The 14,555-nt window shown below is 47.4% G+C and overlaps 1 long non-coding RNA gene across 1 annotated transcript; it reads left to right on the plus strand.

The window, feature by feature from the left end:
* Positions 1–201: 201 nt before the first annotated feature.
* Positions 202–11,591, plus strand: LOC123368662. Its single transcript, XR_006578856.1, has 3 exons — positions 202–674; positions 9,342–9,475; positions 11,533–11,591. It is a non-coding gene; the product is annotated as an uncharacterized LOC123368662 (long non-coding RNA).
* The last annotated feature ends 2,964 nt before the right edge of the window (positions 11,592–14,555 follow it).

Genomic DNA, 14,555 nt, shown 5'->3' on the forward strand with positions numbered 1-14,555 from the left:
AGCAACTCTAATTTTCCGAGTTGATTTCAAGGCACAGATTTCTGTGGGGCTTAGCGCCTGTAGCTTTGTGGGCAGAAGCCCAGGCACAGGCTTTGTGAGGGCACTGATTCAGCACTTCACTCTTGCTGGCCTTATGTAAAGCTTCATACTTCATACAACTTTAGCATGTAGTTTGATGTCAAGGCATCAGCCTCTGAGAGTTACTGGTTAGCAGCTGTAGCTTGGTGGGCTGATGTCAAAGTTACTGATTCAGCTTTTCTAGGCTTATTGGAGGTCCTTGTAACATGGCCTCAACCTTCAGGCTTATGTGAAGGGCCAGATTTCTGTGAGGTCTCTGGTAAGCACCTTTACCATGCGGGGATGATGTCAGGAAGCTTACTTCTGTGATGTCTCTTGTTCAGAACTGCTAACTCGCTGGGCTGAAGCCAAGACACAGACCTTTATGAAGTGTCAAATCATCAGTCACTCTGGATCAACATACTCTGAGTGATTAGTGCTGGTTGGGGATTTTCAAATGAAATTTTTTTTCCGTCAGAAAATACAGATTCCTCAAAACTGAAACATTTTATGGGATTGTATCAGTTTAGACAAACCTTTAATTGGGAAAGGTGTCTCAGGTCTGGGATGAACTTTCTGGTCAAAACAAGATATGAACTCCCCAGAATAGCCAGTAGGTGAGTGGTGAGGGCATTAAGCGTGGAGGTGGGAGACCCAGGGTCAAGTCCCTTCTGATTCAGAAATGCTGATTCAGAGAAGGGACTTGAATCTCACAACCCAAGTGAGTGACCTAGCCACCTGCCTAGTCCATATTCTGTGTATTTTTGCAAAAAACTTTGAAAGGTCTTGCTTTGCTCCCCATTTCACAATGACAGGAAGGGATAGACGTTTGATAAATTGCAAGGAGAGTTGTTCGAAAATTGACCCATTATATCCTTGTGCTTGTCTTGAATTCTACCCCATAGCTGCTGCCAAGTTTTTGCCTTTATAAAAACCAGCAGTGCATTGAGAAATGGAGAATGGTTTATGCTGAAAAATTACCTTTCTTGGAAAAGAAAGTGCAATCTAATGTTACCTATTGTGCTTTAGAAACTCTGCATGGGAATATTGACAAAAGGGGTTGTCTTTAATTGTTGGACCTATCAATCCAATAACTTCCTTGCTAAAGACAAAGGTTTCTTAAACTTCAGGATCAGTTCAGGCAGAATTGTGGAGATGTCTCATACAGATATGTATATTACTTAACTGTACCTTGTCACAAGGTACGTCATTCAGTGTAGACTTAAATTTATCTTCATTCTGCACAAACCAGATATTATGTGCTGTTTATTATCTGTAGTAACTGAATAATCGGGCTAAAATTCCATTAGGATGACTGATAAAATATGAGAGCAGTTATAGTTAGATAACATTAAAATGGATAAGGAAAAATAATCTCATATTTCAGGGCATAAAGCAATTACAAACTGACGGGGATTAGGAAAAAATTCCCTATGGCAGGTTATACCATAACTGTCTATTATGGTGTTTCTTTTATCATCACCAAATGAAATTAATAGGCAGCAGGTTTAAAACAAACAAAAGGAAGTATTTTTTTTTCACACAACGGACAGTCAACCTGTGGAACTCCTTGCCAGAGGATGTTGTGAAGACCAAGACTATAATTGGGTTCAAAAAATAACTAGATAAGTTCATGGTGGATAGGTCCATCCATGGCTATTAGCCAGGATGGTGCAGGGATGATTTAGTTGGGGTTGGTCCTGCTTTGAGCAGGGGGTTGGACTAGATGACCTCCTGAGGTCTCTTCCAACCCTAATCTTCTATGATTCTATGGTGTCCCTAGCCTCTGTTTGCCAGAAGCTGGGAATGAGTGACAGGGGATGGATCACTTGATGATTACCTGTTCTGTTCATTCCCTCTGGGGCACCTGACATTGGCCACTGTCAGAAGACAGGATACTGGGCTAGATGGACCTTTGGTCTGACCCAGTATGGCTGTTCAGGAATAACTCTGAAGCATTGGTATTGGCCACTATTATAGAGGCTGTATATGGACTAGATGGACCTGTTCTGATCTGGTAATTCCTGTGTTCTTATGGCGCAAGCTTGGGCTGTCAGGGTGCCTGCAATGGAGTCAGAAACCTGGTGTCAGGAGACCAGGTCAGAGGTGGTCTGGCCTAGTGGTCGGAGCAGGAGTGAGCTCTAGTGATCAGAGCCAGATGTAAGAACCAGAGTCAGAACCTGCATGCCAGAGACAAGGGTCAAGACAGTCTGAACCAGGGCTGAGTGTGAAAACTGTAGTCAGAGTCCAGATGCCAGAGTCAAGGATTGAGACAGAGCCAGTAATTGAAGTCAAGGGTCAGAACCAGAGTCAGGAGCAGGGCTGGTTCAGAAGCAGGAGCAAGGCTGGACAGGACTGGAACAAGGCCAGGTCCGGGCAGGGTCTAGGCCAGAGCAGAGCTGGTTGAAGGTTGGAGCCTAGACTGGAGCAGAGCTTGGAGTATGGCAAACACAGGGAAGCAGAGAGTCCATGGGTGTGCACATTGAGTAGTCAGTGTTGTGTATTTGGTTGTCATGGTTTTGTTGCTATGGCAACTGAGTTAGATTATTATGGGTTAGCTCAACCGGTTTCAACCGGCTGAGGAGCTCTCTGTATATATGTAAATAAAATGGAGGTTTTGGTTAGCTGCCTGCTCTCTGGCCTCAAGTGATTGCTTCCTACACCGGCTGCCCCAAGGATATAACACTGGCGACGAGGGTGAGACTCCGGTGCTGCTCCAGTAACAGAAGGAAGTAGAAGTTAAGGTAAAGAACAAACAAACAAAAAAGCTGCTTGTTTGCACTGACTGTGAAAGTGAAACTAAAAATCATGGCTACTCTGACCAGGCCCCTGGAGCCTTTTGATGAGAATACAGAGCAGTGGCATGTGTATACTGAGCGTTTTGAGCTTTTTGGTATTGCAAATGACATTACAGAAGCGAAGAAGATGCCAATATTCTTAACTGTTGTAGGGGCTAAAACCTACTCTCTGCTACGCAGCTTACTACACGCTGTTAAGCCTGAGACTAAATCTTACAGTGACATTGTGGAAATCCTGGGGTCTCATTTCTCCCCAAAACCATTGGTAATTGCTGAAAGATATAGGTTCCACAAAAGAGACCAAAAGGAAGATGAAACAGTTGTACAATTTGTAGCCATTTTAAAAAAGCTAGCAGAACACTGTGAATTTAAAGAAATGTTACATGATGCCCTGCGTGACAGGTTAGTGTGTGGCCTGTACAGTGAAGCTATACGGAAGCGCCTACTGACAGAGGCTCAGCTTACCTTACAGAAGGCTGTTGATATTGCTGTCTCCATGGAACTGGCTACAAGGGAGGCACAATACATCGGTGCACCCCTTAGGGTGCAAAAAGTGTCACAAGAACCGACCCACAAAACTGTGCAGAGTCAAGAATGTTACCGCTGTGGTAAGCCGGGTCACCAGGCATCAGAATGCTGGTGTAAGGACCTGGTGTGTCGACACTGTGGCAAAAAGGGACACATTGAGTGTGCCTGTAAACAAAAGAAAAAGAGGCCTGTGGTCTGGCCGACAAAAAGAGGAACCCTGCATACCCTAGAGCAGACCCAGGATGATCAAGGTGACACCTCATCGCAAGAGGAAGTGCCACTGCATGTTTTGTCTTTGGCAATGGGCTCACATGAATACTGGGTAACCCCGTTATTGGATGGCAAACGTATACGCATGGAACTGGACACCGGTGCAGCCGTCTCACTGATCTCCGAGACTGTGTATAAAGAAAAGCTACAGCATCTTCCGCTTAAGGCAACAAAAACTGTTCTGAAGACGTATATGGGAGAAGCTGTGCCTATGCTGGGCACTATTGATGTTAAGGTGGAGCTCAATGGACAGGTGGCTAAATTGCCACTGTTTGTGGTGAGAGGTAACTACCCAGCCTTAATGGGTAGGTCTTGGCTTGGGAAGATTCAACTGAACTGGGCAGACGTGCACCGGATGACTAAAGAAGAAACCAGTCTAACCCCTATACTAAGGAAACATGCTGCTGTTTTTGGAGATGATTTGGGAAGTATGAAGGGAATCACTGTGACATTGAACATTAAACCTGGCAGTCCACCAAAATATCTGAAAGCCCGAACTGTGCCATATGCCATCAGGCCAAAAGTTGAAGCAGACCTGGAGCGCCTTGTCACCTATGGAGTCCTAATACCAGTTACCCATAGCTCATGGGCCACTCCTATCGTTCCAATCGTGAAGAAAGATGGCTCTCTCCGGATTTGCGGTGATTTTAAAGTCACTGTCAACCCAGTGTTGTGTGCAGAGCAATACCCGCTTCCCCGCATCGATGACCTCTTCGCAGGCCTGGCTGGGGGACAAAAGTTCAGTAAGATTGATCTGAGTCAAGCATATTTACAGATGCACGTCAATGAAAAGTCCCAAGAGCTGTTGACTATTGCGACTCATAAGGGGCTTTATCGATACTGTCGTCTACCCTTCGGAATAACATCTGCTCCCGCCCTGTTCCAGAGGGCTATGGACCAGATCTTGTGTGGCTTGTCAGGAGTTCAGTGCTATCTGGATGATATCCTGGTCACTGGAAGAAATGAAGAGGATCACTTAAAGAATTTAGAGGCTACCCTACAAAGACTGGAAGAGTATGGCCTACGAGTTCGCAAAGACAAGTGTGAATTCTTCAAGCCCTCTGTTGAATATTTGGGACACATCATTGATTCTGCAGGTCTTCATAAGGCCCCTGCAAAAGTTAAAGCTATTGTGGAGGCTCCCCCACCTCGAAATGTAAGCCAGCTGCGCTCGTTTCTAGGACTCCTGAACTATTATGGAAAGTTCATCTCACAGTTAGCCACACTGCTAAAACCACTTCGTGAGCTCCTTGGGCAGAACAAGGCCTGGAAGTGGACTGAAGCCTGTGATGTTGCATTTAACAAAGCTAAGGATGCATTGCTAAATTCTGAAGTTCTAACGCACTTTGATCCATCCTTACCACTGCAATTGGCCTGCAATGCCTCCCCTTATGGAGTGGGAGCAGTCGTGTCACATATTATGCCTTCAGGAGAAGAGAGACCTATTGCTTTTGCTTCACGCACTCTAAGCAAAGCAGAAACTAACTACGCCCAAATCGAACGTGAGGCATTAGGAATTGTTTTTGGAATTCGGAAGTTTCTCATCAGTACCTGTTTGGGCGAAAATTTACTCTTCTCACAGACCATCGACCTCTGACATCAATTTTTGGACCTTACACAGGCATTCCCCCATTAGCTGCTAGTCGTATGCAACGTTGGGCATTGTTACTTTCAGCACACACATATGAAATCAAATATCGGAAATCCACTCTACACGGCAATGCAGATGGCCTCTCAAGGTTGCCTTTGCCGGTCAAACACCAAGATAGTGCCCACAAGGAAATCTTCTACTTTGAACAGGTAGAGAATACACCCATCACTGCTACTCAGATAAAGAAGGCAACTCGCGTTGACCCAGTATTGTCCCACGTTATGGACCTGGTGATGCATGGAAAATCTCGACAAACCTCTCCGGTCTCATCCGACCTTGTTCCCTACATGTCCAAGCGGACGGAGTTATCGGTCCAATCTGGTTGTTTGTTGTGGGGGAGACGTGTCATTATTCCACCACCACTGAGATCACAGATGTTAGAACAGCTACATTCCGGTCACTGTGGAATAGTGCGCATGAAGGAAATTGCACGAAGCTATTTTTGGTGGACTGGACTGGACAGCACTATTGAAGAGAAGGCAAAAGCTTGTATGTCATGTCAGGGTGTGAGGAATGCACCCCAGTGGGCACCCCTACACCCATGGGACTGGCCTGAAAACCCATGGCAACGTATTCACGTTGACTTTGCTGGCCCCCTTGAAGGAAGCATGTTCTTGGTGGCAATAGATGCCCATTCTAAATGGCCAGAAGTCTCTATAATGCAGTCCACTTCTGCAGAGAGTACTATCCAAAAACTACGAGGACTCTTTAGTCGTTTTGGTCTGCCAGAACAACTTGTGAGCGACAACGGACTGCAGTTCGTTTCTCAGGAGTTTCAAAATTTTATGAAAGCAAATGGGATACACCACATCACGTCAGCACCATATCATCCGTCCACCAACGGATTAGCTGAAAGATTTGTGCAGACAATGAAAAACGCTTTGAAATCAGCAAGGGGACAACACTCCATTCAAAAGCGTCTGGATACCTTTTTACTTTCCTACAGAAACACACCTCATGCTACGACCCACGCATCTCCAGCCTTTCTAATGATGGGACGACAGCTGCGCACTTGCTTTGATCTGCTGAAACCTTCTGAACCCCGACAAATTGTGCAACATCAGCAGCAATATCAAGTCATCAGACGGGCACCCAGAGCAAAAGACCGAACCTTTAGCCCGGGACAGCCAGTTTTGGCTCGGAATTATACTTCCAGAGCTAAATGGGTTCCGGCCACAGTCATCACTCAAACAGGACCTGTTTCCTACACAGTCCGGACTGCAGAGAATCTTACCTGGCGGCGACATGTAGATCAGCTGTTGCCAGGTCATGCCAGTCCTCAGGACCCATCTGCAGTTGAGGGGTCTGACTTCACCTCTTCTGGTGAGGGATCGAATCACGAGTCACCTGTTTCTGACTGTTCTCCTCCATTACTGCCGGCGGCTGAGATACCCCTTTGCCCAGCACGAGCTGATACCACCTCCTCACCTGTTCGTGCTGCGGACCCTGAGTCCCTAGTGCTTTCGGGTGCAATAACACCAGTAGTTTGCCGTAATCCACCTAGAGACAGAAGGCCTCCTCATCGGCTGGATCTTTAGCTAGGGCGAACCCACGGTTATGGGGCAAAATAATCCCCAGGGTTTAGCCGGGAATGGAGGCAGTCTACCCTCCTTCTCTAGTCTAGTGTGTGTTTTATTTAGGGGATGTTCTTATTAGGGGGGGAGGAATATGTTGTGTATTTGGTTGTCATGGTTTTGTTGCTATGGCAACTGAGTTAGATTATTATGGGTTAGCTCAACCGGTTTCAACCGGCTGAGGAGCTCTCTGTATATATGTAAATAAAATGGAGGTTTTGGTTAGCTGCCTGCTCTCTGGCCTCAAGTGATTGCTTCCTACACCAGCTGCCCCAAGGATATAACAGTCAGCATGTTACTGCTGTTGTGGGGCTGTCTCAAGCTCTGGCTCACAGAATTCCAGACTCTTTGCTCTGTGGCAGAAAATCTGGGAGCCCCAGATCCCAAGCTCTGAGGCTTCCAGCATAGCCAGGGCTCCTAGGTGCCTGACTCCTCACCAGTCAACTTTTTTGTTAAGAACTGGAACTAATTTTTTCCACAACTTCAGAATTTCCCATGAATGGAAATTCCAGCTTTCAACCAGCTCTTGTTTTAGACACACATCCAGTTAAAATTTTCTGGGCTGAATGTCATTCATAAGAGTGTAAATCAGGAATAACTCTATGGAAGTCATTGTGGTTATGCTGGTGTGAGATTGGAATCAGGTATACAAGATTAGTTGTCATGCTAATTTAGCTGTTAAGCATTTTGTGGGAATCCACTGCTTCTCACATGTCTGAGTGCACATTTTATAATCTGATATGAGATTTCTGTGTAATTCACATATCAAATGGGTCTTTGTTCACTGGCTTTTGTTTACCATTGCACTTATGTATATTTACTAAAGCAAGTAAAAAGGGGGAAATTAGGTTTTATTTTATACAAATGGCTATATCTGCAAGAAAGAGGAGAGCAATATGAAAGAAAATAAGTGAATGAATCTGTAAATGTTATATTTGAATGATTTGGGTGATGGTTAATATTATAGGTAAACATCTGCCCCCAGTGGTTATAAATAAGAGCTAAAGTCAAGAATTGGTATGAGGAGAGTGTGTGAAAGAGAGGGTAGGAAGAAGAACAAAATAAAGTTATGTCTGGGTGCCAAAGCTTTTTCTAGTACAGAGTTTCATGTTCAGTGATGTGCTAAGTATAAAAAAATAATGCCAGATTCTGTTCGCAGAACCGGTGTAAATCTGGATTAATTCAATTGCAATGGAGTTTCTCTTGATATGTAATTATGTAAATGAGTGCAGAATCTGACCTGTACCATTCAAAACTCAGTTCTTATACCTGTGACTGTCTTTTCTTCAGAGTTCTTAAGAAGATAGAGCTCATGCTGCTCTTGTTTACTTCCTGATCTTTCTACCCAATTTATTACAGAAGCCTCTCAGAATCTCTGCCCACCTGGCTTCTGCTCCAGAGCCCCTCTGACATATGATCACATCCTTACTATGGCTGGATTAAACACTAGATTCAATAGGCCCTGAGTGTAAGGCCCCTGACTCTGGGATTATGTGATATACAAGATGACGGCACAGTGTATTGATGCTAACTCTCACACTACTGTCCAGAGTGCTGCAATTTTAGATTTTTTTTTAAAGCCGCTTATGGTGTCAAGAGAAAGCTAGATTTTGTGGATTTGCCCTTGCTAAAAATGGACACCATTTTCAGTTATCTATAGAACTGAAGCCAGCAGCTGCCCTCAACTAAGATGATTTCCTTTTGCCTGCAGCATTGCAGCTGGAATTGCCCTTAGTGAAGATGGCCCTTGGCTTTTATTATTCCTATTAGGACTGAAGCCAGGCAGCTCTCAAGGAATATAGGAGCCACCTGAGACAGTGAGGAGACAACGGAATGTGGAGAGAAGGGGTGTTTGTTTAGAGTAGGTTAGGGAGGGAGAATGTGAGGGTGAGAAGAGAATGCAGAGAGAGCATTGGGACTTTGGGAAGCAAGAAAACTGGAGGAGCAGAGAAGGAGAATATGGGGGTAAACAGAGATAGGGATTCTGTGGGAAAGGAGCAGGGTTGGGACTTGGGAGAAGGCAGTAAGAGCAGGATGGGGCAGGGAGACCCATGACAGAGCAGGAGACTAAAATAGTGAATGGGGCGAAGAAGGGGAGATATGGGTAGGAAAGTGAGAGTGGAGGAGCTGAGTGGGGAAGGGAGGAAAGGGGTATGGAGAGTGATTGAATTTAGTGTCCCCTCCCCTAGCGGGTAGAAGAGGGTAATTGGAGGACCTCTCTGAGCAGCCCAGCAGGTGGGAGAGGCCTGCATATCTGAGTGTGCATTTCAAATTGAAATTTCAACCTCAAATAATTACACACAATTAGGACTGAGCCTTTCCCCTAAAAGCTACAAAAATGAGGTGACAGCCAAAAAAACAGCCACCACCAAAATGCATTGATTTTATTTAAAAATCTCATGGGTTTTAAATTAGTCTAATGGTTTCTTGGTGTGGTCTAACGCATGGTTTTTGAACTCCTAGGGTTGGCAGTACAAGTAATAGCATCATGAGCATCCTGCAGAGCGCTACAGTAGAAGCAGACTGCTGGCTGCAGGAGAGGCTGCCAGCCAGGCCCTCCTCTCCATTGTAGAGATGGCTCATCTAGACCTATCCTGGTAAGTATCTGTGGGTACCCACTACTGTAGGTCTGAGTGTTCAGCCAGGCCAAGGCTTGCTACCTCCCTCACTGGCCACAAGTCTCAGGGTTTGGGAAGGCCTCAGACCAAGGAGAAGAGGGGTCCTACACCACTGCTGCTCTTTGTGTGGATGGGTGGGGATAGGGTGACCAGATCACCCAGGTCAAATATCGGGACGCGGGGGGGCGGGGCGGGGGCAGAGGGGGAAAAAATGGCGGCAGAGCAAAAAAAAAAAAAATTCCCCACCCCCGATTCCTCCTCCCTCCGCAAGCGCTGGAGGGAGGCCGGGGAGACTCAGGGGAGCACGGGGCCGGGGTGAGTGTGAGTCCAGCCTGGCCCCGAGCAGGCAGGACTCAGGCGCGGTATCTGGAGGGAGAGTACGGGGTGGCCTGCGGGGCCAGGCAGCGGCTGTTCTCCCCACCTGGGCAGCAGGACTCGGGAGCAGCCGCTGCTGCAGCTCCCACTGCCGCGGGGGGAGGAAGCGGCCGCTGGCCAAGCTCGGCAGCTGCGGCTCTGGCGCCCACGAACCCCCCGAGCCCGGGCCTGCTGCGGGGACCCAGCGCGCACGCTGCGCATACCCAGCCCCTGGCCACTCGCGTCTGGGCTGGCTGCCCAGCTGGTGCAATCCTGCGGGCGGCCTCAGAGTGGGGGCAGCAGGCCCCAGCCCCCCGCATCCCGCTCGGGTCCTGCAGGGGAACGAACGGGACTGGGCTGCCGATGCCTCCGCCATGGGATTGCACCAGCTGGGCAGCCAGCCCAGACGCGACTGGCCAGGGGCTGAGCGCAGTGTGCGCGCTGCCCCGCAGCAGGCCCGGGCTCGGGGGGTTCGGGCCTGGGCACCAAAGCCGCAGCCGGCGAGCGCCACGTGCTTGGCCACTTCCTCCCCCCGCAGCAGTGGGAGCTGCAGCAGCGGCTGCTCCCGAGTCCCCTGCCCAGGTGGGGAGAACAGCCGCCACCTAGCCCCACGGGCCGCCCCCCTACTCTCCCTCCAGGTACCGCGCCCGAGTCCTGCCTGCTCGGGGCCAGGCCAGACTCACACTCACCCCGGCCCCGCACTCCCCTGAGTCTCCTGGGCATGGCATGCTTGGAAAGAGGCGGGGATTTGGGGAGGGAGACAATGGGGCAGTGAGGGGGCGGGGATGGGGGCGAGGATTTGGGGAAGGATCCAATGGGGGAAGGAGGGGGCGGAGTCGGGGCAGGGGAGGGCGCGAGCCCTTCGGGCTCCGGAGCCTTTGTTTGTTTGTCCAGTGTCCCGACCTAACATTGGTCGGGACGCGGGACAAACAAGCAAATATCGGGACAGTCCCGATAAAATCGGGACGTCTGGTCACCCTAGGTGGGGATCCTCCTTCTCCCCAGCTTGCTTCCGCTATTCCCACCCCTACTGCCCTCCTCAGTAAACATCATTCCAAGTAGACAGTTCTTGGTGAATGACCTCTGTCTATTACCCCTAAGCAGGGGGTAAGGGAATCTGATATTTTACTGTCCCTAGGCCAGGATTGCCTTAATTCAGGCCAGGAATACCGGATATGTTCTACAGTGATGCCGGAGGCTCCAGGAAAAAACAGCTACTGGGGGTCCTCTGCCTGCTCCTTATAACTGAGGAGACACCAGTAGTGTCTCCTGTGCACCCTTTGTAGGAGAAGCATTGGCCACAAGGGGTGACCTGCCTCATAACTTCACACCAGCTTCTCTATTATCACCCTCAGAGAAGCTTAAGACTGTTCTGTTGCCATTCTGCAGTACATGGTGAGAGAAATCTGGGAGCAGGATATAAACCTGACCTCATCCAAACCCCTGAGCAATGCTGTCCTGGGTCTCTTAAAGAGAAGGATTCTGCAGAGGGACTGAGCCTTTGGCCATCTTTCCCCCTCCATCATATTGTCTCTAAAATAGGGAAGTGGACTTTGCCCTGAGTCCAGAGTATTGCACACCCAAGCATTAAATAATTAGTCAGGCAGCCCAAAATAATGAGATTGGCTTAAAAATCATGAGATTAAAAAAATCCATGTTGGGTTCTTTTTATTTTTCCTCAGGTAATGAGCCTTTAGGGGACACCTGCTTCATATTTTCAAAGTTTTCTCTCTAACCCGAGGGCTGGAAATCTTGTTTATTTTTTAGTGAAAGCTAAGATTCTCAAGTGATCACTTGACTCCATTGGCTAGGATGTTAAGAAAAACACTTAAAACTGTGTAGTGCATTAAAAAAATAAAAATAAAAGTAATGAGAGGTGGCAAAACTACCACAAAATACCTAATAGGTCATCTAATGCCAGTTCTTTGGAAGAGAGGACCAGTCTGTTGTTGTGTTATTTAATGACTTGCTCTGGTGCCATCTTGTGGTGCTTTAAAAACAGTAAATTAATTTAAAGGTTAACCTGTTCATGCTTCATGGGTGTGTGTACTGTAGTGAGTTATCCAGAAGTTGTTGCTGGCTAGTAAACTCTGAATAGACTAATGAAATTTTAGCTGAAACAGGGCTGCTGGGCCTTATATTTTACATACTTTACATGGTTCAAAAGAGGAAATAATGATTAGCAAACATTATTTGCTTACATCTTAGATTTCTGGGTCAGTCACTCTAACTATAATCAAACATCAGAGGGGTAGCCGTGTTAGTCTGGATCTGTAAAAGCAGCAAAGAATCCTGTGGCACCTTATAGACTAACAGACGTTTTGCAGCATGAGCTTTCGTGGGTGAATACCCACTTCGTCGGATGCAAGTAGTGGAAATTTCCAGGGGCAGGCATAAATATGCAAGCAAGAAGCAAGCTAGAGATAACGAGGTTAGTTCAGTCAGGGAGGATGAGGCCCTGTTCTAGCAGTTGAGGTGTGAAAACCAAGGGAGGAGAAACTGGTTCTGTAGTTGGCAAGCCATTCACAGTCTTTGTTTAATCCTGAGCTGATGGTGTCAAATTTGCAGATGAACTGAAGCTCAGCAGTTTCTCTTTGAAGTCTGGTCCTGAAGTTTTTTTGCTGCAGGATGGCCACCTTAAGATCTGCTATTGTGTGGCCAGGGAGGTTGAAGTGTTCTCCTACAGGTTTTTGTATATTGCCGTTCCTAATATCTGATTTGTGTCCATTTATCCTTTTTCGTAGAGACTGTCCAGTTTGGCCGATGTACATAGTAGAGGGGCATTGCTGGCATATGATGGCGTATATTACATTGGTGGACATGCAGGTGAATGAACCGGTGATGGTGTGGCAGATCTGGTTAGGTCCTGTGATGGTGTCGCTGGTGTAGATATGTGGGCAGAGTTGGCATCGAGGTTTGTTGCATGGATTGGTTCCTGAACTAGAGTTACTATGGTGCGGTGTGCAGTTACTGGTGAGAATATGCTTCAGGTTGGCAGGTTGTCTGTGGGCGAGGACTGGCCTGCCACCCAAGGCCTGTGAAAGTGTGGGATCATTGTCCAGGATGGGTTGTAGATCCCTGATGATGCGTTGGAGGGGTTTTAGCTGGGGACTGTATGTGATGGCCAGTGGAGTCCTGTTGGTTTCTTTCTTGGGTTTGTCTTGCAGTAGGAGGCTTCTGGGTACACGTCTGGCTCTGTTGATGTGTTTCCTTATTTCCTCGTGTGGGTACTGTAGTTTTGAGAATGCTTGGTGGAGATTTTGTAGGTGTTGGTCTCTGTCTGAGGAGTTAGAGCAGATGCGGTTGTACCTCAGTGCTTGGCTGTAGACAATGGATCTTGTGGTGTGCCCGGGATGGAAGCTGGAGGCATGAAGGTAGGCATAGTGGTTGGTAGGTTTTCAGTATAGGGTGGTGTTAATGTGACCATCACTTATTTGCACCGTGGTGTCTAGGAAGTGGACCTCCCATGTAGATTGGTCCAGGCTGAGGTTGATGGTGGGGTGGAAGCTGTTGAAATCATTGTGGAATTTTTCCAGAGTCTCCTTCCCATGGGTCCAGATGATGAAGAAGATGTCATCAATGTAGCGTAGGTAGAGAAGGGGCGTGAGTGGACGGGAGCTGAGGAAGCGTTGTTCCAGGTCGGCCATAAAAATATTGGCATATTGTGGGGCCATGCGGGTGCCCATAGTGGTGCCACTGATCTGGAGATATATATTGTCATGAAATTTGAAATAGTTGTGTGTGAGGATAAACGCACAGAGCTCAGCAACGAGTTGTGCTGTGGCATCATCAGGGATACTGTTCCTGACAGCTTGTATTCCATCTGTGTGTGGGATGTTTGTGTAGAGAGCCTCTACATCCAAGGATGGTGTTTTCTGGAAGGTCACCAATGCATTGTAGTTTCCTCAGGAAATCAGTGGTGTCACAGAGATAGCTGGGAGTGCTGGTGGCATAGGGTCTGAGTAGAGAGTCCACATATCCAGACAGTCCTTCAGTGAGAGTGCCAATGCCCGAGATGATGGGCGTCCAGGATTTCCAGGTTTGTGGATCTTGGGTAGTAGATAGAATAACCCTGGTCGGGGCTCTAAGGGTATGTTGATTTGTTCCGGTGTTAGTGTAGGGAGTATCCTGAGTAGATGGTGCAGTTTCTTAGTGTATTCCTCAGTGGGATCTGAGGGAAGTGGCCTGTAGAATTTGGTATTGGAGAGTTGTCTGGCGGCCTCTTTTTGGTAGTCAGACCTGTTCATGATGACTACAGCACTTCCTTTGCCATCATATGCCAGCAATGCCCCTCTGCTATGTACATCGGCCAAACTGGACAGTCTCTGCGGAAAAGGATAAATGGACACAAATCAGATATTAGGAATGGCAATATACAAAAACCTGTAGGAGAACACTTCAACCTCCCTGGCCACACAATAGCAGATCTTAAGGTGGCCATCCTGCAGCAAAAAAACTTCAGGACCAGACTTCAAAGAGAAACTGCTGAGCTTCAGTTCATCTGCAAATTTGACACCATCAGCTCAGGATTAAACAAAGACTGTGAATGGCTTGCCAACTACAGAACCAGTTTCTCCTCCCTTGGTTTTCACACCTCAACTGCTAGAACAGGGCCTCATCCTCCCTGACTGAACTAACCTCGTTATCTCTAGCTTGCTTCTTGCTTGTATATATATACCTGCCCCTGGAAATTTCCACTACTTGC

Source organism: Mauremys mutica, chromosome 4 (assembly GCF_020497125.1).
Source record: "Mauremys mutica isolate MM-2020 ecotype Southern chromosome 4, ASM2049712v1, whole genome shotgun sequence".
Lineage (NCBI taxonomy): Eukaryota > Metazoa > Chordata > Testudines > Geoemydidae > Mauremys > Mauremys mutica.